The following is a 19,850-nucleotide window of genomic DNA, read 5'->3' on the forward strand; positions in this document are numbered from 1 at the left end:
TTTTTTTTTTATATCCTTTAAATCCTATTGCTTTATAAAGGCCTACAGTATGAGTATATTTCTTATCATTTGCCAAAGCAATGAAATTAAAGCTTTATAATTTGTGACTTCCCATATTGGACGAAAGAAGGATTAAGTATAATTATTCTTTTAGAAGTCATCAATATACATATATATATATATATATGTTACTGTAATTAGCAGGTTGTGTTTTTTTCCACAAAATTTTAATAAATTAACGATTACAAATCAATATATGAAGGTAAAACAACAATATATGAAATTTATAGCATATTCAATGCTATAATCTTAAACGAGTTCATTTATTAATCGTATTAAGTGACGGCTCTGAGCTTTAAATTTGGCAGCGTATGAGTTCAAACAGCTCGAACAGTATGATCAGCCAAAAATTTAATTAATTAATAAATTAATAAAATTGTATTGTTGTTATTCAATATTATTCGAAATACTCCTCAATTGAAAATAGTAGTTTATATTAAGAATTTAGTTTCTTTCGTCAAAAAGGACGTTAAAATTCAATTTAATTAAGTGACCAAAAGAAAACGTTGTATAGGATTTCAAATTAAAAAGAAAAGTTTTAAAGTAAATTAAGCAAACTGATTTTAACCAATCAACCTTTAGAGAATACCTGAGGAACTGAGTTTTAAAGCTGAATTTTTAATTTTTGTATGATAGACTCAATAGTTTCATCAACAACAATCATTATTGTAGTACTTAAAGAGTTATCCTCGAAGATCGGTGACTTCAAATATTTCACAAAAAATACTCTGCTGATGGTAAATCTAATTATTCAACAGGCTACAGTAAAGCACCATTTTTGGAGACAATATACTCATCAAATATTTGCTTGAATAATTTATTTATTTATCTTAAAACATAACTCCTAAGACTGACTCGTTGAAATCAAAAATTAAAGATAAGTCCTTGGTAATGGATATGTTCTAAGCCTCACTGATTTGTTTTAATTATCTTAGTTTTGAAACTATGATACTAGCAATCTACAAATATCAGATAGAGGAAGTAATTTTTTTGAAACTACGAAGACACAAGTTGCAGAAGAGGCGCGGGTTCAATAATTATAAACCTTTCTGCAGTCTAGAGAAAGAACTCTTTGTTTCTTATGAACGGCACAGAGGAAAAGAAAAGAGAACTCTATTGGGTAGGACTACCAAATTTATAATAAAGACACAAGTTAAACTTATGCATAAATAGTATAGAAAAAAATTTAAAAAAAAATTATGTTACTTGAAAGTTTATCAGCAACTTTAGTGACATTATAGTGATTATTATTATGGTGATTATAGTGATTATAGTACTAACAATCTTATGTAGTGAAAGTACATTGACTCATATCACTCCTTTTGATAGTACCTATCATTCTACACTGTTCGATGATGCATTATTATTATTATTATGTTGAGGATAGTTGATTCAGTGCATTTGCGCACTTTTACTCTCTATTAGCTGCGAGGTTCTTCATAATCCCTCTCTGCGCCTTGACTGGATTATTGTTTATCACTTCATTAGAGTAAGCAATAATTGATCTCACATCTGGAGAAGCCTGTAACCATTCTGAGATTCGATAACATTGTTGTTAAAATTGAGTCATTAACAGCAACTGGAAGGTTAATGTTCGGCCTGAAAATTATTTTTAAAAATTTAAATTTTAATGCAAAAATTTACACGACGTTGATTCAAAATTAAACCTGTTAAGATTCCATTTAAACTTTATTTACGAATAATTAAATACAACAATTATTTCCAGAACCACTGATGATGGATATTTGATAATACTCGAAACAGCTGTATGGTCAGCCAAAAATTCATTTAATTAAAATAATATGGCTGAAGTATTATTCCGGATATGTAAGTAAAATTACTTTACTATGGATTTTTAGGTTGTGCTCCTTTACGATGGTTGATATTATATATAGAGATAATTATTAAACGTTTTAACTTTTATTAAATATAAGACTTCTCGCATCATTATCGAATTTAAAACAACTTAATAGCTAATTATTTATAAAAATATTGAGCTCTTTATATACTTACATATTTATACACTAACATGGGAACCTTATCTCTATTCCACGCTCTGTTATCGGTCGTATACTCATATCTCCCCTGCGTTTTCCATAAATTACTTTTCCTAATTCTAAAAGCCACAATTACTTAACATTTAACTAAATATTTATTAAAAAAGAAAATACACCAATAACTTTCCGCTTTTAGCGATGAATGCTTGCCTCTTACTCCAGGATATCGCTATTAAATTTTCCAAAATTGTTAGAAACTTGTAAACAATTGAGCAAATGTCCTTTGCGTGACCTCTTAACATAATTTAAAGTTGTTATCTAAAACATTTATGTTTGAACTCCTCTTAACGTTTTGTGATATTTCAACATTTTTGCGACACAGTCAAGCACACATAGAGATCTTCAAAGCCATTTGGACACACATAGATGCTACGCTTATTATGAGGAATCCACAAAAGCATAAAAACAAGACATTAAGTTAATGACCTTCTGTTTATTTTGAGATATATTTCCTTTATATTTCGTTGGCTATATTTTTTGTGTATTTTAGTTTTAAAACTTGTAGCCACAAGTTTAATAAATATTATTGTAACAAATTGCCTTGTAGCGTAAACGCATCGTTACTTCTGCGCATCCTGGGGCCATTTCGGTATGTCGTTCCCTTCGTAATGCTCGATACAACCTACAGGATATTCTCCCAAATATCTGTGTTTGTGTCTGTGTTCGTGTGTTTGAGTTCGTGTTTTAGTTTTACTTTTTGTTTCATATCTTGTTTGGTTGTTGCTCTTACTCTTCCTATTATTACTGGTGGTGGTGTTGTTGTTGTTGCTGTTGCTGTTGTTGGCTATGTACACATGTATACATTCGAATTTGGCTTTATGCGTGTGTGCATGCGTACGTGTATGTGTTCGTTTATCGTTGCTCTTATTGCTACAATATATCGCATGTTTCTCATGCGATGGCCCCAAGGATGTTATGATAAACATTGAATTAAGTATCCTTACATCAAGATAGCGTTGAGCAGTAGGAAATATGTTGCTTTTGTTGTCGAAATAGCTTTTGTTTTTAACTTTTCATATTTGCAATGCCTTGTTTTGTTGTTGTGTTGATGTGTTGTTTTGTTTGCTGTTCGAAATGTTGCGGTTCGTTAGTAGCGTGCAATTATGTCAACCGCTATGTTTCCAAGGACAACATTTGTGCTATCCATACTCCTTACTCTCAGCCCGCAACTCACAGCTCGCAGCTCGCAGCATATTATTCTCCTATTTAGAAGATTGATTTTTGACGGAGTTGATTTTGATTTGATTTAATACGTTTTTAATGCGATTTACAGAATATTAACCACAAACTTTTTCGACATCTGTTCCAGTATCATCCTGCTAATGAGATACGCACTTAAATTGTAATCGAGCAAAGGTAAATTTTTCCCGTTTGATTTATTGTTTCAATTATGAGAAGCTGAAATACGCGCCGTACCGCTGATGATGATGAAGATTTTAATGGAAGCAAACAATGAATGAAGCCATGAAAATGGAATATTAACGCAAATAAATAAATATTTGTGTTTTTTGTGTAAATAATGAATGATTTAAAATGGATGGAAATGAATATCAGCATTGAAAAGCAAAATATTTGTAAAGCTTTTATGTATTATTCGTTTCAAAAACATTAGCTTTACTTAATCACAATGATAAACTATAGAAATGAAAGTAACGATTTATTCATTTTGTCAGAAAGTTATTGCCAAAGAGAAAATTATATTTATTTCATTTAAATTATTATTGTCTGAAATAAGTACTTGACTATATGCACCGATTAAGATGGAAACATACGAAGATATAGCAAAAGTTATTATCTTACTTATTTATAATCTTTTCAAACGAATTTGTTAAGCCTGATCAACTTCGTGGAACAGGTTTAGGTGCTCAAACTTGTTGTTAAACATGATTAAGCTTACACAGTTGTTAGTGTATGGTAAAAACAAGCGTAAACAAGTTTAAAAACATGTTTGACTATAAACTGCACAGGATTGCATCAAATAAATTCTTAAATACTTGCAAAATGCTATAATGTCAGTATATCAATCAGTATCTACAATATAATAGTCCAATATATGTTTATTTGAATTTGAATTTTGTAAAATGACTTAAAAATTGAAAATCTCATTAAAGTGAATAAAAATTTATAAAAATATGGGGTAATTTTAACTAAGAATTGTTTTCAGCAAAAATGAACTCAAGTATATACGCCAAGCTTTTGAAAGAGCTACGGAATTAGTATTATTTTAATCTCTATTAACAATGTCAGCAAAATGACACAATGACAAACAAATTAAATATGTTTAGTCTGTTTAAAATGAAAAGTTTTCTCAGAGTTTTTACATTAAGCATGTTAAGCCAAGTTTCTTTTTAAAATCACTGATATCATATATATATATATAAATATATACATATATAATATATATATAATAAGCCTTTACAATCGCTCGTACAAGTATGACTTGAGCGTATTTCAAATACATGGTCAGTTACCTCTGGGTTTAGCGCGTTGCTATCTGTCAAAAGCATTAAACACTTTATGAGAGATTGCCAAGTACTTAATCAGCTTAGAAATTGTCTCTCTCTTTTACAATGCTTTCATCAAACTTTAAACTATGTATTGCAAATTAGCAAATACTTGATCAGCTAAGAAGTTGCCTTATTCTCTTACAATATTTTTATCAAATAGCTTCTTCTTTTTCAATGTCTTCATCAAACAGTAAACTGTATATGACAGATTACCAAGTATTACGATGTCTTACGATGTCTTCATCAAACATCAAACTACCTTATATATAACAGATTATCAGGAACTTGAACAGCCCAGAAGTTGCCTTCTAGTTTTATCATTGCTTTCTAATTGCACCATTTTGACTTGAGCATCCTAGCCAGCAACTGGTTGTTATGCAATTGACTATGACAATGTAGTGGGACAACTTGTCTTTCCATTGATCATGCTCAATCCGTCATTTATATAGTTTGAATCACTGATTTTTAAGAAAATCTTTGTTTTGGTGATAAAATTCTGTCATATTGTTGTTCTTCATTATCCATGTTTCTACCACATTTAATATAACGGGTTAGATTAACCACTTATTAAGAATTCTTCACTTTTTTGGTTTCATTTTCTGAATATTTTTTTATATAGTCTTCCAATTCTCTGTATATTATTGAACCATAATACTCGTATAGGTAGTGTGTTGAACAAAACATTTGTTGAATTTTGCTTTAAAATTTTGTATACTGTGTTTATTTATTGTAAATTTTATATTTCGTGCTTATATTAAAACTAAGTTATATGAATTTTATCTGCATTATATATATCCTACCAATTTTTTATTAAACAATTTAATAAATTTTTAACAAAATTCCTTCCCTGATTATCTTACCAAATGCATTCAAATAATAAATTCATTTTTTAAAATAAAAATCCTATAAGTAATTCAAATTTTTCAAGTCGTCAGTATTTTTATTTAACACGAATTCTGAGTATGTAAGATTCATTTATAAAATAAATTTCTGAATCCAACATTCTTGGGAGGATTTTCATTTTAATGCCCAGAAACAATCAGCAAATCGCGTAAATGGTGCAAATCATCTCAAAAATTTATGTGCCATAATTTGCATTTCATTGTTTATCGTCGTCGTCCTCGTCGGTGACAGAGTGAAGACGTTCGAGGTGTACTAGCGCACACATTTGGAAACGTTTGGAACATGCAATCCCTCTCCTAGTGATGTTGTTGTTTTTACTGCAAATGGTTGTCGCATATCCTAGCATCTGAATGTGTCGTATACTTGTCTGTAGTTGGATGTTAATTAAGTATCTGCAAAACCAAAGTCCTGGAATTCGTGCTAAGAATTACCTGACACAGCAAATTAAAATAAAGAGCAAAGCAATAAATTATTTGTCAACTTCGTTATTTTCACTTTATTCACATAATTGTTGTTGTCCTTATTAGTGTTATAATTGCTACAAGAATTGCTCGCATTCACAACTTCTGTTCATTTCACTATTCATTTTCCATTTTCCATTTTCCGCATCGAATTTCCAAGTTCGCTAATATTTTCAATATTAACACAAAAGCAATAAATCTTCTCTAATGCAATAAGCAAAAAAAAAGGATAATAATTTATAATTTTCTGTTTATTTCTGTATTTGCGTTTGCATTAAATTTACTGAAACGAAAATATGTCAACAAACTGAAAATCCATTTGAAGTCTTCAGTAACAGAGTAAATATTTCATTTAGAGTTCAACTGAACCCTGGGCAATAAGAAGAAAAAACCTTTGGCAAATTAACAATTCCAGAAATTTGTCATAGAACTCATAAGGCTTAAGAAGAGAAGTTCACATGCAATATTTCTCCAAGGAACTGTGTTAATTTGAGTTCATTTAAAACTGTTTCTTCTCCTTTTTTGTGTTAATAACTGGGTAAGAAAGTACAAATATATTAAATGAACTGTCATTAATTAACTCAGATTCGGTATAGGAAAGGTTTTTACTACTAATTTCTAACCTCAATATGAGTCAATGCACATATTCGTGTGTATCTTTCTTATGTTTATATCCTTCCTACATAGGATGAAAAACTGCTGCAATATATTTTTTTGTTGTTTTTGCAAAATATTAACAAATACTTACGTGTTGTTTCGTATATTTCATTTCATTGAATGGGAAGAAAAAGATTTTTGAGACATAAAAACAAGAATTTAGCAGAAAAATTTCTGTTTTAGTTATATCAATAAGTGCTTAAAAACCAATCAAAAAATTCTTTAAAATATATTTAATATTGCATTTTAATATTTTAATATTCTTGAAATATTCACCAAAAAAAAAGTTGTTCTCCAAAATAAGTACCTAAAAAAGAAATTAGTTTTTGATTCAAAGAATTAATTAAAAAATGATAAAAATATAATATTTCTAACTGATATAATATTTTAAAATAAATTGTGATTTGTGAAAAGATGAATTTGGTGCCTGGTATCAGCTTTACTTCTTCCACTTGATGCACTTGACAATCTACACCACTTTTACTGTGAAACTATCTTTAATGTTTTTTATTAAATCATCACGAATCCTACCTCTATCACTTGAATTCTTCTTAGCGTAGCTAAAGAACTGTTGAGCTGACCATCTCTTTACTGGAAAGCTTAGAGACTCTTACTTTAATGCACTTAGTAATGTTGTCAATAGAAAGATTTGTATTAATACTAGAGTTTCTGATTTTCGATTGGCGATCTTGGATAACTTTCAATCGAGATTTACTTTTATCACAGTTTTCATTCTTGATTGTTTAAACTCCGACATAATGTATAATACACGATAGTAATTTATAATTCTCTAGATATTTTGCCAAATTAATAAAACCACACTTTAATTTACAGCTGTTTAATGTTATTTGATAACAGTATTTAGCGATTATCCTAAAATACAATTAGACCACAAATTTAAACAAAAAATGACAGATCGAGAGCAAATCTAGATTTGTCAATGTAGATACTTCAGTTATATGGATACGTTGTCTTAACGGATCTTCCCTTCACTCAATAACTGTCCCATAAGTTTTTAAAAATATTACGCAACTAATATAAAAACTGGATAAGAAATATACCTATATCATTCATGATATATGATCATTTTATTTGTCTGTCTTAATTGTCATATATTGACTTGATTGCAAAATACCTCAGTATTTTTGTTAAAAAATTAAGTCAGTTTATTTGGTGGTAAGTTTCTCGGCATTAACAAATTGTTACAGATATCGGTACGAGTTACAATCCATTATAATAATGTCGGACTGATACGGTTTATATGATATGTTATATATGATTATATGATATGACCTTAGTTGAAACTTCTTCACTAAAATCACGAAATTTTTGCTATATTACAGAAAAGGTGTAAAATCAGCTGTTGTCAAAATTTAACATATATTTCTTGAATCCAAACTACCTTGTTTTTTTTTAACGTAACAACTTCCGGTAGAAAACTTTGATTTTATAATTAGTTCCATATAAATAGTTTATACCAATACTCTGATGAAACTGCAGTTTCTGAGCTTCTTTGCGACTGTTCACATATTACACATTATAAGCCTCATTAACTTTTTTGATATTGATTGACTCGATCAAAGGGTGAACATCCTAAAATTAATAGTTTATAATGTTAATGATTCATGGCAAATCGTATAACTTATTTTCTTAAGTCCGTGCTACATACTTCCTTTTATAATAGTGATTTTGTCAATTTTTGCATAAATTTAACTAATAACACTTCGTTCAATAATGTGTGTGACTAACTAATTAAAACACATTTTTTTGCCAAAATTCGTTTTTATTCATCAACATAGTCCCCTTTTAGGGAGATACAATCATTCCAACGCTTTTGCAATCTTTCGATACCCTTTGTAAAACGATTTTTCTTTGCCTTCAAAATAGGAGTTAGTTTTGGCGATTACTTCATCATTTAAGCCAAATCTCTTACCACGGAGCATCTTTTTGAGGCCTGCGAAGAGCCAGTGGGGGCCAGATCTGGAGAATACGGTGGGTGCGGCAGCAATTCGTAGCTCAATTCGTTCAATTTTGCCATCGTTTTCATCGACTTGTGACACGGTGCATTGTCTTGGTGGAACAAAACTGTTTTCTTCGCCATATGAGGTCGTTTCTTTTCGATTTCGTCTTTCAAACGCTCCAATAACGCTATATAATAGTCGCTGTTGATGGTCTTCCCCTTCTGGAGATAGTCAATGAATATTATGAATATTAATGAATATTATTCCATGCGCATCCCAAAATACAGACGCCATAACCTTCCCAGCCAACTGCTGCATCTTTTGTCGCTTTGGGCGGCTTTCACCAGCTGCATGCCACTCAGCAGACTGTCGATTTGACTCTGGAGTGAAATGGTGGATCCATGTTTCATCCATCGTGATGTACCGACGCAAAAACTCCGACTTATTGCACGTAAACATGTCCAAACAACTCTTTGAATCATCGATTCGTTGTTGTTTTTGCTCCGGTGTGAGCAAACGCGGCACCCATTTGGAAAACACCTTTTTCATACCCAAATGTTCGTGCATTTTGGTGTGTATCTGCCTGCTGATATCTGTAAAATGTCGGCAATCTCCCTCACTTTCACTTTATGGTCGGACATAATGATTTTCAGTGTTTTTACAACGTTTTCCGGAATAACAGCGTCATTTGGCCGTCCAGTAGATGGAATGTCATCGGTGTCTGTACGACCACGTTTGAATTCGGCGTACCAATAACAAATGCTTCTTTTTGATGGAACAGAGTCCGAATAATGTTTTTCAAGCCATTCCTGGCATTGAACAGTATTTTTTTTCATTAAAAAACAATGATAAATCAGAACACGGAATTGCTTTGAATTCATTTTTTATGAAAAAAGCACTTAAAGCACTGTAACTTGTAAAGAAATGGTCGGATTAACATATGATTTTGACAGTAAGCCTAAAAAGGTTGCCACTTTCGAAAAAAAATATTTATTTAGTATTAGTGCCGCCATCTATGTGTGAGTCACACACATTATTGAACGAAGTGTTATTTGCTCAATTTTTACCAATAATCATTAATTTTCTATCTGCATTCTTAAATTTCAATGTTTAAAAGGAGAAGAAGAAAATAACGCCAAATATCTTTTATCAATCGAGGGATTTAACTCACTGACTACGATCTCTCGAGAATCATATTTTATTTCCACATTTTCTTTCGTTCAGTGAAGAAAATACCACTATATGCTACGCATGGTTAGACTATTGATATATAAGACTCTCCGCAGACTATACATACTACTTCGTATAATGATTCAGCGAAGTTAAGACAATGTCCATGTAATTAGAATTATTAAACTCAATTTGTTGCTATTTCTAATATATAGAAATATAGAAATAGGTATATATATATATGTTTATCACTATCGGTATTTATGTTTTACATTCTTTTTTTTATTAGTATATAAGTTCACCAGAGCTCAACAATTTTTCCTGCTCCTTATAAATAACTACTTTAGTGATTTTGCTTCCATAAATATAGCGTATATCAAATTTGTCTTATGTCAAAGTAGGTATATCTAAAACATTGACTAAAGACGTCGAAATTTTGATTAGAATAGTTATTATAACCTAAAACATATATGTATGTAACTATAAAATAGTTTTATAACTTTAAAATTTCATGTATTTAAACCGTAAGACCATGTGTCTCCAAGAAGATATATACTTCAGTGCAATCTTGTGTATACCTATGTCTCTTCTTGTCCATCGCTTTTCTCTTTGCTTGACTATGAGATGTCATATATTGCCTTTGGTAATTCTATTTTCTTTAGTCCGTTAATGTTGAAACTAGTCCATCGCTTTATCATAATTAACTATAACGAAATGTTTCTTATGCTATTATATTCTAACTTGAGAAGTAAGCTATTATTATAAGTATCCTTTTTGGTAAAATTTAGAAACAATCACATTTCAGGTTGTTAAAAGATCAGAAAAGGAGATAAAATGTGCTATAGATATGAAGTTAATGAAATTTAGCTTATATATAAGCTTTTACACATTAACATGACAAGGTAATTTTAAAAAATATTTGACTGAAGATGTTAAAAAACTCAATTGGGTTTTTAAAAACATGTCAGGTACTCCTAATCAAAGTAAGTTACATCAGACATATTCTTTTCACGTACATGAATATTTTAATACTCGAATGACATTTTAATTTAGAGCAAATATTAAAGGAAAACGTAAATGTCATATTTTCCAACAATTTAATTCCAATAAAAAGTCTCTTTTGTGTATCCTTATCAGGAAACTATGTACAAGAAAAAAAAAATATAATAAAAAAATAAAAAAATAAAATCAGGCATAATGCAGAAGGTAATTTTGTAGTAAAACCTCGCAACCCCGACTGTCAATGCTAAACATACCTAAGCTCAATTCAAAACTAAACAATCCAGTTGCCGCCACAGCAACTCCACATGAGCGACCAACTTTGCTAATCCGACAAAGGATCTTGTGTACTTTTCGTTTTGTACTCATATAATTTTTACACAATAAATGCCGACTATTCCATGAGTTTGTGTGTCCATCCTAAATAGTGGGATTTCAAATTAAACTAAGGCCAGTCACGTTTACAGGATTTCAAAAAGTATCCTATGTCCTTTTATCAACTCACCTTTTTTAGTTTGGCGTGCATTTGGTCTGCTGGCACGCAACTCAGTTATGATAAAAACAAGCAAGAAACATAAAAACTTGAAGTTTGAATCTTGATTAAGCAAAATAAATGTGGAAACTGTTCTAAAGATTATCAAACTCAACTTCTGAAGTTAATACTTTGCACATTCTTATGCTAATTAATATGGAATGAAAGGACATTTTGACAAATGGCAATGTGGTATTAATTTTAAAATTAAACTGGAGTTGCTATTCAAAAGCCTTCAGTCGCTTGGGGAGTATTATATTAAGGACAATTGAGAAACTTTGTAGCTATTCATTTAAGCGGTATCTTAAACCCGAGATATTATGTTTTTTTAATAATCACAAGCATTGAAAATTCTAATGTAATTTTCTTAGACTGAGACCATCTGCTTACGAGAATTAATAATGCAATTTATTTCTTAAGTATTACTGCATTGCATGGGCATAAAAAATTCCTTTTGCAATGCAAAGCAAACATCCTTAAATTCTCAAAACTATCTTTTTGAAAAAGTATCTGCAGACACAGATGAGTGCAAACGGATATTTTAACATACTCATACTAACCCACACGTATGTTTATATGTGTATAATGCAGTATAGAAAATCACTTTTAATTTAAACTTTTCCAATAAGGAATAAAACATTGCAGAACTTAGTTGAAGTACACAAAATTGTAGTCGCTTTGAAAGCGCATTTGACATTACCAAACTCGAAGGCGAGATGAGACATCGAAGGCAACGATTCGAGTGGCGCTCCAATAACCCATCCATCCACCTACAACAACATATGACAAACAGAATTGGCAGTTCCTGTGGTGTGATATATCGTGCCAACATTTTGAGCTTGTGCACGTTAAGCACAGCAGGAGTGGAAGATAGCGTCAGACAGTATCTCAAAGGAGACAAGTGGGGGTACAGCGACACAGTACAAGTACTAGGACGAGAATTCGACAATCGATCCTTTTAATATTTATTGCTTAATAATGCATATCACGTAGTAGGGTTTTAGTGCTACTCTTTCCGCTCCCCATCTATGCTGGTTCGTTTGAGTTGAGTAAAGTTGAGTAAAGTTGCTGAAACTGATTCACGTATTTCAGTTTGCATCATTTGATGTAACATATTTTGGCGTTGGGCTTTTCTTTTTAAGCATTTTTCTTCATATTATTTTTTTGTTGTTTTCGGTTTTTCTTTCTATTTTTCCCATGCTTTTATTGTTTTAAGAAGTGGCTGCGAATTTTGGCGCTTATTGCCTTTGGCAATTTTTATTATAGCTTAAGTCGCGGTATTAGCAACTGACATCGATGTAAGGATATTGATGCCATCGATTGAGTTCCCTGCTCGTGCGGCGATGGCTTGTCATTCCTCTTTGATATGAGATTCGAGCTTGGTTCGTGTGAAGTGAATTTGTGAAATTGATGTTACAAGCGATGGATGATGCACATTTGTAGGATATCATCCTCTTGTCAAACATGCCAGTAAAAAGTGCTAAAGTGTCGGAAATAAAGCAAATCACACTAAAATAAACTTTAATAGGAAAACGTGAAGAAATTTGTCACAATAAAAAATAAAAAGACTTTAACGAAATGACAAAAATCGTTTCAAGTGGTAAACTCATTAATTTTTAAAATTTGTCGAAATTGTAACAAACTCGAAGTGCTAGGGAATGAATTAGCAAAACGAAGAGGAACTTATTCCAACATAAAATTGGTTTGAATTATTTTTTTGGCTTGTAAATCGTATATGATTATGTAGTGAAATTAGATCAAGGAAATTTCATTTTTATATTCATGGCAAAGCTGATTAGCATAATTTATATTCTCTTTTGTATACCTATAGTATGCACATATATAGAATAAGAATTGTCTGCAAAGATTTCTTTTAAGACCTTCTTATTAAAACCGATTACAACAATAAAGTGAAAATGAAGTAACGATGGTAAGTGAAAAACTTGAAATTTTCGTATAAAATACAAACGATGTTAAGAAAAACAATAATTCCAGAAACTCCAAATGTTGTCAATCAAATAATCCGATTAAAAATAATAGTTCCATTTCTAATTTTTAATTATTAATTTTTATGTATTTTATTTTATATTAAAAAAGTTTATACATGAAGAACACCATTAAAATCCTAGCTGACAATTGAAAGACCTGATCAGCAACAGATCTTTCATTTGGTCTTTAGAAAGACAGCAAAGAGCTTTCAGTCCGGGAAAATACCGGTGTCAGAATACGAAAGATCTTTCAAACGATTTTTGAGATTTTTGAGTGTGGTGAGCAGAGAGATCGTTGCCAGAATTGCACTGTAAATTGTTATCTTACAAGAACATCTGAAACCTTGCATCAAATAATATTATAACATTTATTCATTATCTCATGCTATACCGGGGTAAGATTTTCCAGATATATTCAAATAAATCCATCACATTTCAGCACTTAAAAAGAATATAAATGAAATAAAATTTTTAAAACCTGTAAATACCTAAAAATCTAAATATGGGTTTTTCATACTCATTAATAATTAAATTAATATATATCTTAATTATTAAAAGCATTAATAATAAAATGTTTTAATGACCAAAAGAAATTTTTTTAAAAATAATTATTTCACGGGCTAATTGGTCAGTTATTAAATAATGATATTTTTTTTTAAAAGAAAAAAAAAAAATTTTTATTATTTAGTTTTATAAGATTTTTATTGTCCAATATTTCGACTATAATCTATAGTCATCATCGGGGAACTATGTTCCCGAATTATGTTCCCCGATGATAACTATAGAAATATTGGACAATAAAAATCTTATAAAACTAAATAATAAAATTTTTTTTTTTTTTTTTTAAAAAAAAACATATCATTATTTAATAACTGACCAATTAGCTCGTGAAATAATTATTTTTAAAAGCATTAATAAAAAAGCTACTTAGATTCTTTGGAGTACAATTTTTTAATGGTATTGCTATTTGATTTAAAATTAATTAATGTTGAAATATTAATATACTAAATAGATAACTATTGCTATAAGATTAAAAATTTTTTTTTTTCACACAAATATTGTCAATCAAATAACTTAATAAAAAAAGTGTTGATTATTAAAATACAAATAACTTGAATTGAAGACCTTTTTATTTGTGGTCAATTTGCCATTTGAAGTCTTATATGTGTTACATTGTTGACCCATAATAAATCATAAAAATTTTATAAATTTGAGCTGTTAATCCTTCTTTTGTGATTGCATTCATCATTTGAAAGCATGTATTTGTTATATTGCAATTTCTCAATCAATGACAATAAACAATTACAATTACAATTAAACATGGATAATAATTAATAATTATCTTTGATGCCGAATTAATTAATCAACAGCAACACAATTCTTTCTTAATGTGCTTTCCGAACTTTGAAGTACTTTAACCGACTTGGTTATTGACCAAGATATAATATCTACTGGTCCTTTATCGTACATATCCTATCATTTACCAACGACAATTCGACGTTTTTGGTACTGCTTGCTATCGGTAAGCACAACTTTGTGCAAATATTGAATTGGAGATATGTAATTGAAAGCCATCTGAATATCATACATTCTTGGATTTTATCGCTCTGTTATTAAAATTTTCTCCACGCCATAAGTACTCTTTAGAAGCCCTTCTCAAACTCAATCTCAATTTCGAAGTATTGAAAACTTTTATGTAAAATATAAAAGTATGATCTTGAGATTCGCAATCAGTATGCTCTCATAATTTAATTCGTCAATAATAAAACAGACGCAGGATACAAGATACAAGATACAAGTGATATAAGCATTTGAATATTTGCAAAAGTTTGATTTGAAATTTTGCCATAAATAAATTGTCACGTAGTAATAAAATTATTCTGATTGCGAAACATTTTTTTATTTAACTCATTTATGTAATGAAATATTTATAACTACTTCTGGTATTCAAAAAGTGATTGAAGATATTTAGAGGTTCAGCGTTCTTCATTGTCAGCGTTTATGAATTCAATACAAAATCTTCCATGAACCCAATTGGCTACTTCGCAGATTCTGCACAATGGAAGGTTCTTCCATTTGCGTTATCTATGAAAATGTATACTTGCTAATTTATTCCTTATTTATTTTTATTCACATCCGTATGTCTCTTAACTTTCTTTGTTACTTGAAGGTAACGCAAATTGCAAATGAAAGGATAATCGAATGCAATATTCTTTATTGTTCATTGTATTGTTGTTTTTTTATTGTTGTTTTGATGTCATTTGTTAGATTGAAAGAAAATAAAAGTATCTCAAAAGGAGTGAAAGAAAAAAGGTTAAAATGTTTCTTCATCAACAATAAACGGTTCTGGGAAATGAAATGGAATTCGTACTTTTGTTATTCTTTCATGAATATTTGAATCGTTGACATAAATATCCTTCTCATGTAAGTATACAGTATATAGAGCGTATCGTATCGCATATAGTATATCGAATAGGGAATGTACATATATGTTGTACAGACATGTATATGTGACAAGACTCTACAATCTAATCATTTGCAATTCAATAGAAATGGTTTTCTCACTTCTGTAAATTTTCGTTCAACAACAGTGGAAACTGTGGAAGAAAGTTGAAAATGCGTTTCCTTGAAATGCAAATAACTCCATAAACCACGTAATGGGCTGTTCTCGTTGAATTTCATTAGATTCATACATTTGCGGGAGAAACAAATGCTTTATAATAATAAATATATTTTTGTTTCGTTTTGAAAAAGTCAAGTTCTTCAATCTTAAAGAAGAAAAATTCAGAACAATCTACGAATTGGTAGTTATTGAGAATTTGGGATAATAACCAAATTTTAATAAAAAAGGACTCTGTGTAGTAGAATTATATTAGACTTTGCTGAAGAATTGGCTTGTGGAAATGGTAAAAAACACAAGACTTTAAGACCATTTTAATATTTTTTAATAATTTATTGAATTTTATAACGAATTTCTTGTGCCTTATTCAAAAACAGTTATACCTACATGTAAAACTCTGTGAAATAGATACTCTCATAAACAAACATCTCTTTTAACTGTGCAATGACGTCAGATTATAATTAGTGGCCCATGTCCGCTTAAGTAGAGCTTTAAATAGAGTAGAGCTTTAACTAGAGTAGAGCTTTCACTGTCATGTGCTTTCATCCTAAAATTATATCATCCACTGACAATACTTACAAGACGTTTTTGTACGAAATTTCATTATATTTGTTAATAGTTCAGAAACTGCTTATCAGTAAAAAAATAGATGGACATACAAACAAGAACTTGGACAGTTTTAACTTATTATTAGAAACAACAATTAACATATATACTATCAGAATTAAAATATATTCTGGAAAGAAATCTAGACAATTTAAACAGGTTTAAAAAGTTTATAATATTATTGAGTGCAAGATCAAATCCCCATTTAGTTCAAGAAAAACTGTGTGGACTCCATCTGAACTCGTCTCTTAACAATCACGGCTTCAACAATTATTAATCACATTTTTTAGAAATTGTAGTTTATAGAAGAAATCAGTTACTAATCTAAGTTCAAATATTTTTTCACTGAGAAACTTTTCAACATATCTATTGTTGACTTAATAGAGATATTTAGGTTGCTACAGGTTTTTCAAAATTAGCCTAAAACTTAGCAGTCTAAGAAATTCGATTAAAGGTCCTATGAATAAAATTGGAATACTCTCGTTTACCAGCTAGTCAACTTCCTTCTAACCATCAAATCTGTTCTGACTAGGTAATCAATCAATTGTTATCTTATATGTTCTATCCAACACGGATGTGAAAGTAATTCAACCTAAGACTGGGGGAATTTTATTAATACTGGCGTTTTTACATTGTCTTCAATTATATAGAATTCGATGACCTCTAATTTTACCTTGACGGGAAAAATTTTGTAGTGAAAAAGTTTTGCTCTTTATTTATATTAGTTCAAATAGATATAGGTAATAGATAATAGATGAAATCAGTTCATTCATTTTGTTTTTGTCAAACTGATCATAAATATATGTATAGCTTTTTTCATTTCCAATATTTCCCAAATATTTTAATTATACAAAGAAAATGTTTATTTCTTCGTAATAAATAGGAATAATAACAAAAATTATCTTTCAGTTTTAAATTTCTGCGCTCATTATTAATTACCCAGATCTTTTAATTACCTTATTTAAAATGCAATTAAAGAATAAAATATTTTAGAAAAATAAATTCAAATAGAAAAACTTTTGAATCACAGCTTTAATCACATGATATTTTGTCCATTTCAACTAATGTACACCATATGTTTTCAGAGATACTTTTTTGATTAATTCTTTATAAAAATTTATTAACTTATAACTATAATTAATAATTACATATAATAAAGTTTAGTATTTACTTAGAAGACTCTCTACCATTAGATTCTAATAAAAGTTCAACCCATATTCTAGCTTTCTAGCGAAACGAAACGCAAACAAAACATAATATCATAAGATCAGTGTAGTAGGATTGATGTATATTAGCTAAATGCTAAAAATGCTTTTATTAAAATATTACAGAGAAGGTCTTATAACCTTCTCCATAAATTTTTTTTAATAAGTAATTTCCAATATGTTCAAAATAATTCCAATACAAGATTATCTGTTGCATATTAAGTAAAACGTACCGGAAAACACAGCACTTCTATTACGTTATTTCGTTCTCGCTTTGTTTATGTTCCAATTTGGAATATTTTAGCCTTTTAGGTAATCTTAACTAGAATCTTTAAATACATCAATCTGTGTGTGCAAAAGTAGTAATTACATAACTTACAGATACAGTCAGATACAGTGAGATATTCACGTCTATATGTCAGCAAAGTAACAGCTGGGCGGGTGCATGGGCATTTGTTTAATCGCGTATAATTTCATTAAAAGCATACCATGTTGTAAATTAGTGGGGGTGAGGAGAGATAAATAGACCGAATAGCGCTTTATGTTACGTAAATTTTTAAATTTACCATAAAAATTGCTTTAACGATACTAAAAACATTGCCTCTAGCGCACATTTCGCTAAACAGGACGTGAGGGATTACTAGCGCTTAGCAGCGAAATGTTTATGCGTCCATTTAGGCATTACAAAACAACAACAACAACAACAATTGCTACTACAAAAGAACAAGTAAACCATAGAAGGCAAAAATTGCAGGAAAAAAGAAAAAAATAAATATAGTGAAGGAAAGGAAAACGTCTAACATCAATTTCATTATTTGTGTGTTTGTTGGCACCCGTGAAAGTAACAAACGAGTTTTGCATTCGAACCAAGCAACCATAACTATTTATCTATTCTAAACTCATAGACGCCATCAACGATGTGAATGTATCCGTTCGACCGACGAGTTGACTAAATGACAGCTTCCCTGCCTGACTGCCTGCATTAAACAAGAAGCAAAACGCTAAAAATATTTCCAACCTTTTCGATGATGTAGACCACCATGGTATTGCGGGGGGGATGTTTAAAGACGGTAATGTTCCTGTCGCTGTCATCTCATTGTCGGTAGCTTAGGCGAACGTTTTTGCTATTCTTCGCAGGCAGCTTAAGCTCGTTCAAACAGCACTTTACCCCCCAAACTCCAACTCGTTCGCTTTGTCTGTCGGTGTGTTTGCTTAATTTTTCGATTGTTTGTACGAGAATATTTTGACATGTTTTGGCTACGTAATGAGCGTGCTGTGGTCGAAATATACAAAATCCTTAGAAGGCGTTGGGCGTGACTGTTAGGTGATTTAAACTGTTGTTTTGCGTAACCCATTGTTATCGGCATTTATATTGATGCGGTACGACAAAACAAAATTAACTGGAACGGCTCGAAGCGAGTGGGGGAAGGTAAGACCGAATTGTGTGTGGACGTAGTGCGAATGTGAGGCAGCGTCGATGTAGCATTTACACACAGCGCTACATAGCCTTTAAAAACGATTAACTAATTTTGTTTCGCCCATGAGACAGTTTTGTTTGCATTTGGCTTCCTTGTACGGCTCGAATGATTTCAAAAAGGATAAATTGTAATTTCAGTTGAAAGGTATAAATTTGCATTAATTTGATGAACTCTTAATCTTAATATTCTCTTGTACCAACACGTTAATGATTACGTTAAGGACTGCGACAGCGATGACAAAAGCAATAACGGCTTGGCTAAGGAAGTGGGCGTCGTTGACAGTAACGCTTTGAGCTTTTAAAAATGCAAACACCATCTCTGCCGAGTTCACCACATCTCACCAGCATACAAGCGAAACTCAAGGGTAGCATTATTCCTAAACAAAATTTATGCTGCTAGCTCGGAACGAGTCCGGAGTGAGTATCTTTTAACTGTCACTAAGACAGTTTTGGTATCGATGCTGGTAACTAAAGTTTTTGTTTCATTCTGTTTCAATTATTCCTGAGCTGCGTTGAAGTGGTTTGGCTGGTGTGGCTGGTGTGGCTGGTGTTGTCGATGCTTCCATTGACTGATGTGTTGACATGCTTCAAGTGTTGTTCCACTCAATTTATTTGCCTTTGTTCGAGTACCTTTCGAATTTATGGCT

Source organism: Teleopsis dalmanni, chromosome 2 (genome assembly GCF_002237135.1).
Source record: "Teleopsis dalmanni isolate 2A chromosome 2, ASM223713v2, whole genome shotgun sequence".
In the NCBI taxonomy this organism is placed as follows: Eukaryota; Metazoa; Arthropoda; class Insecta; order Diptera; family Diopsidae; genus Teleopsis; species Teleopsis dalmanni.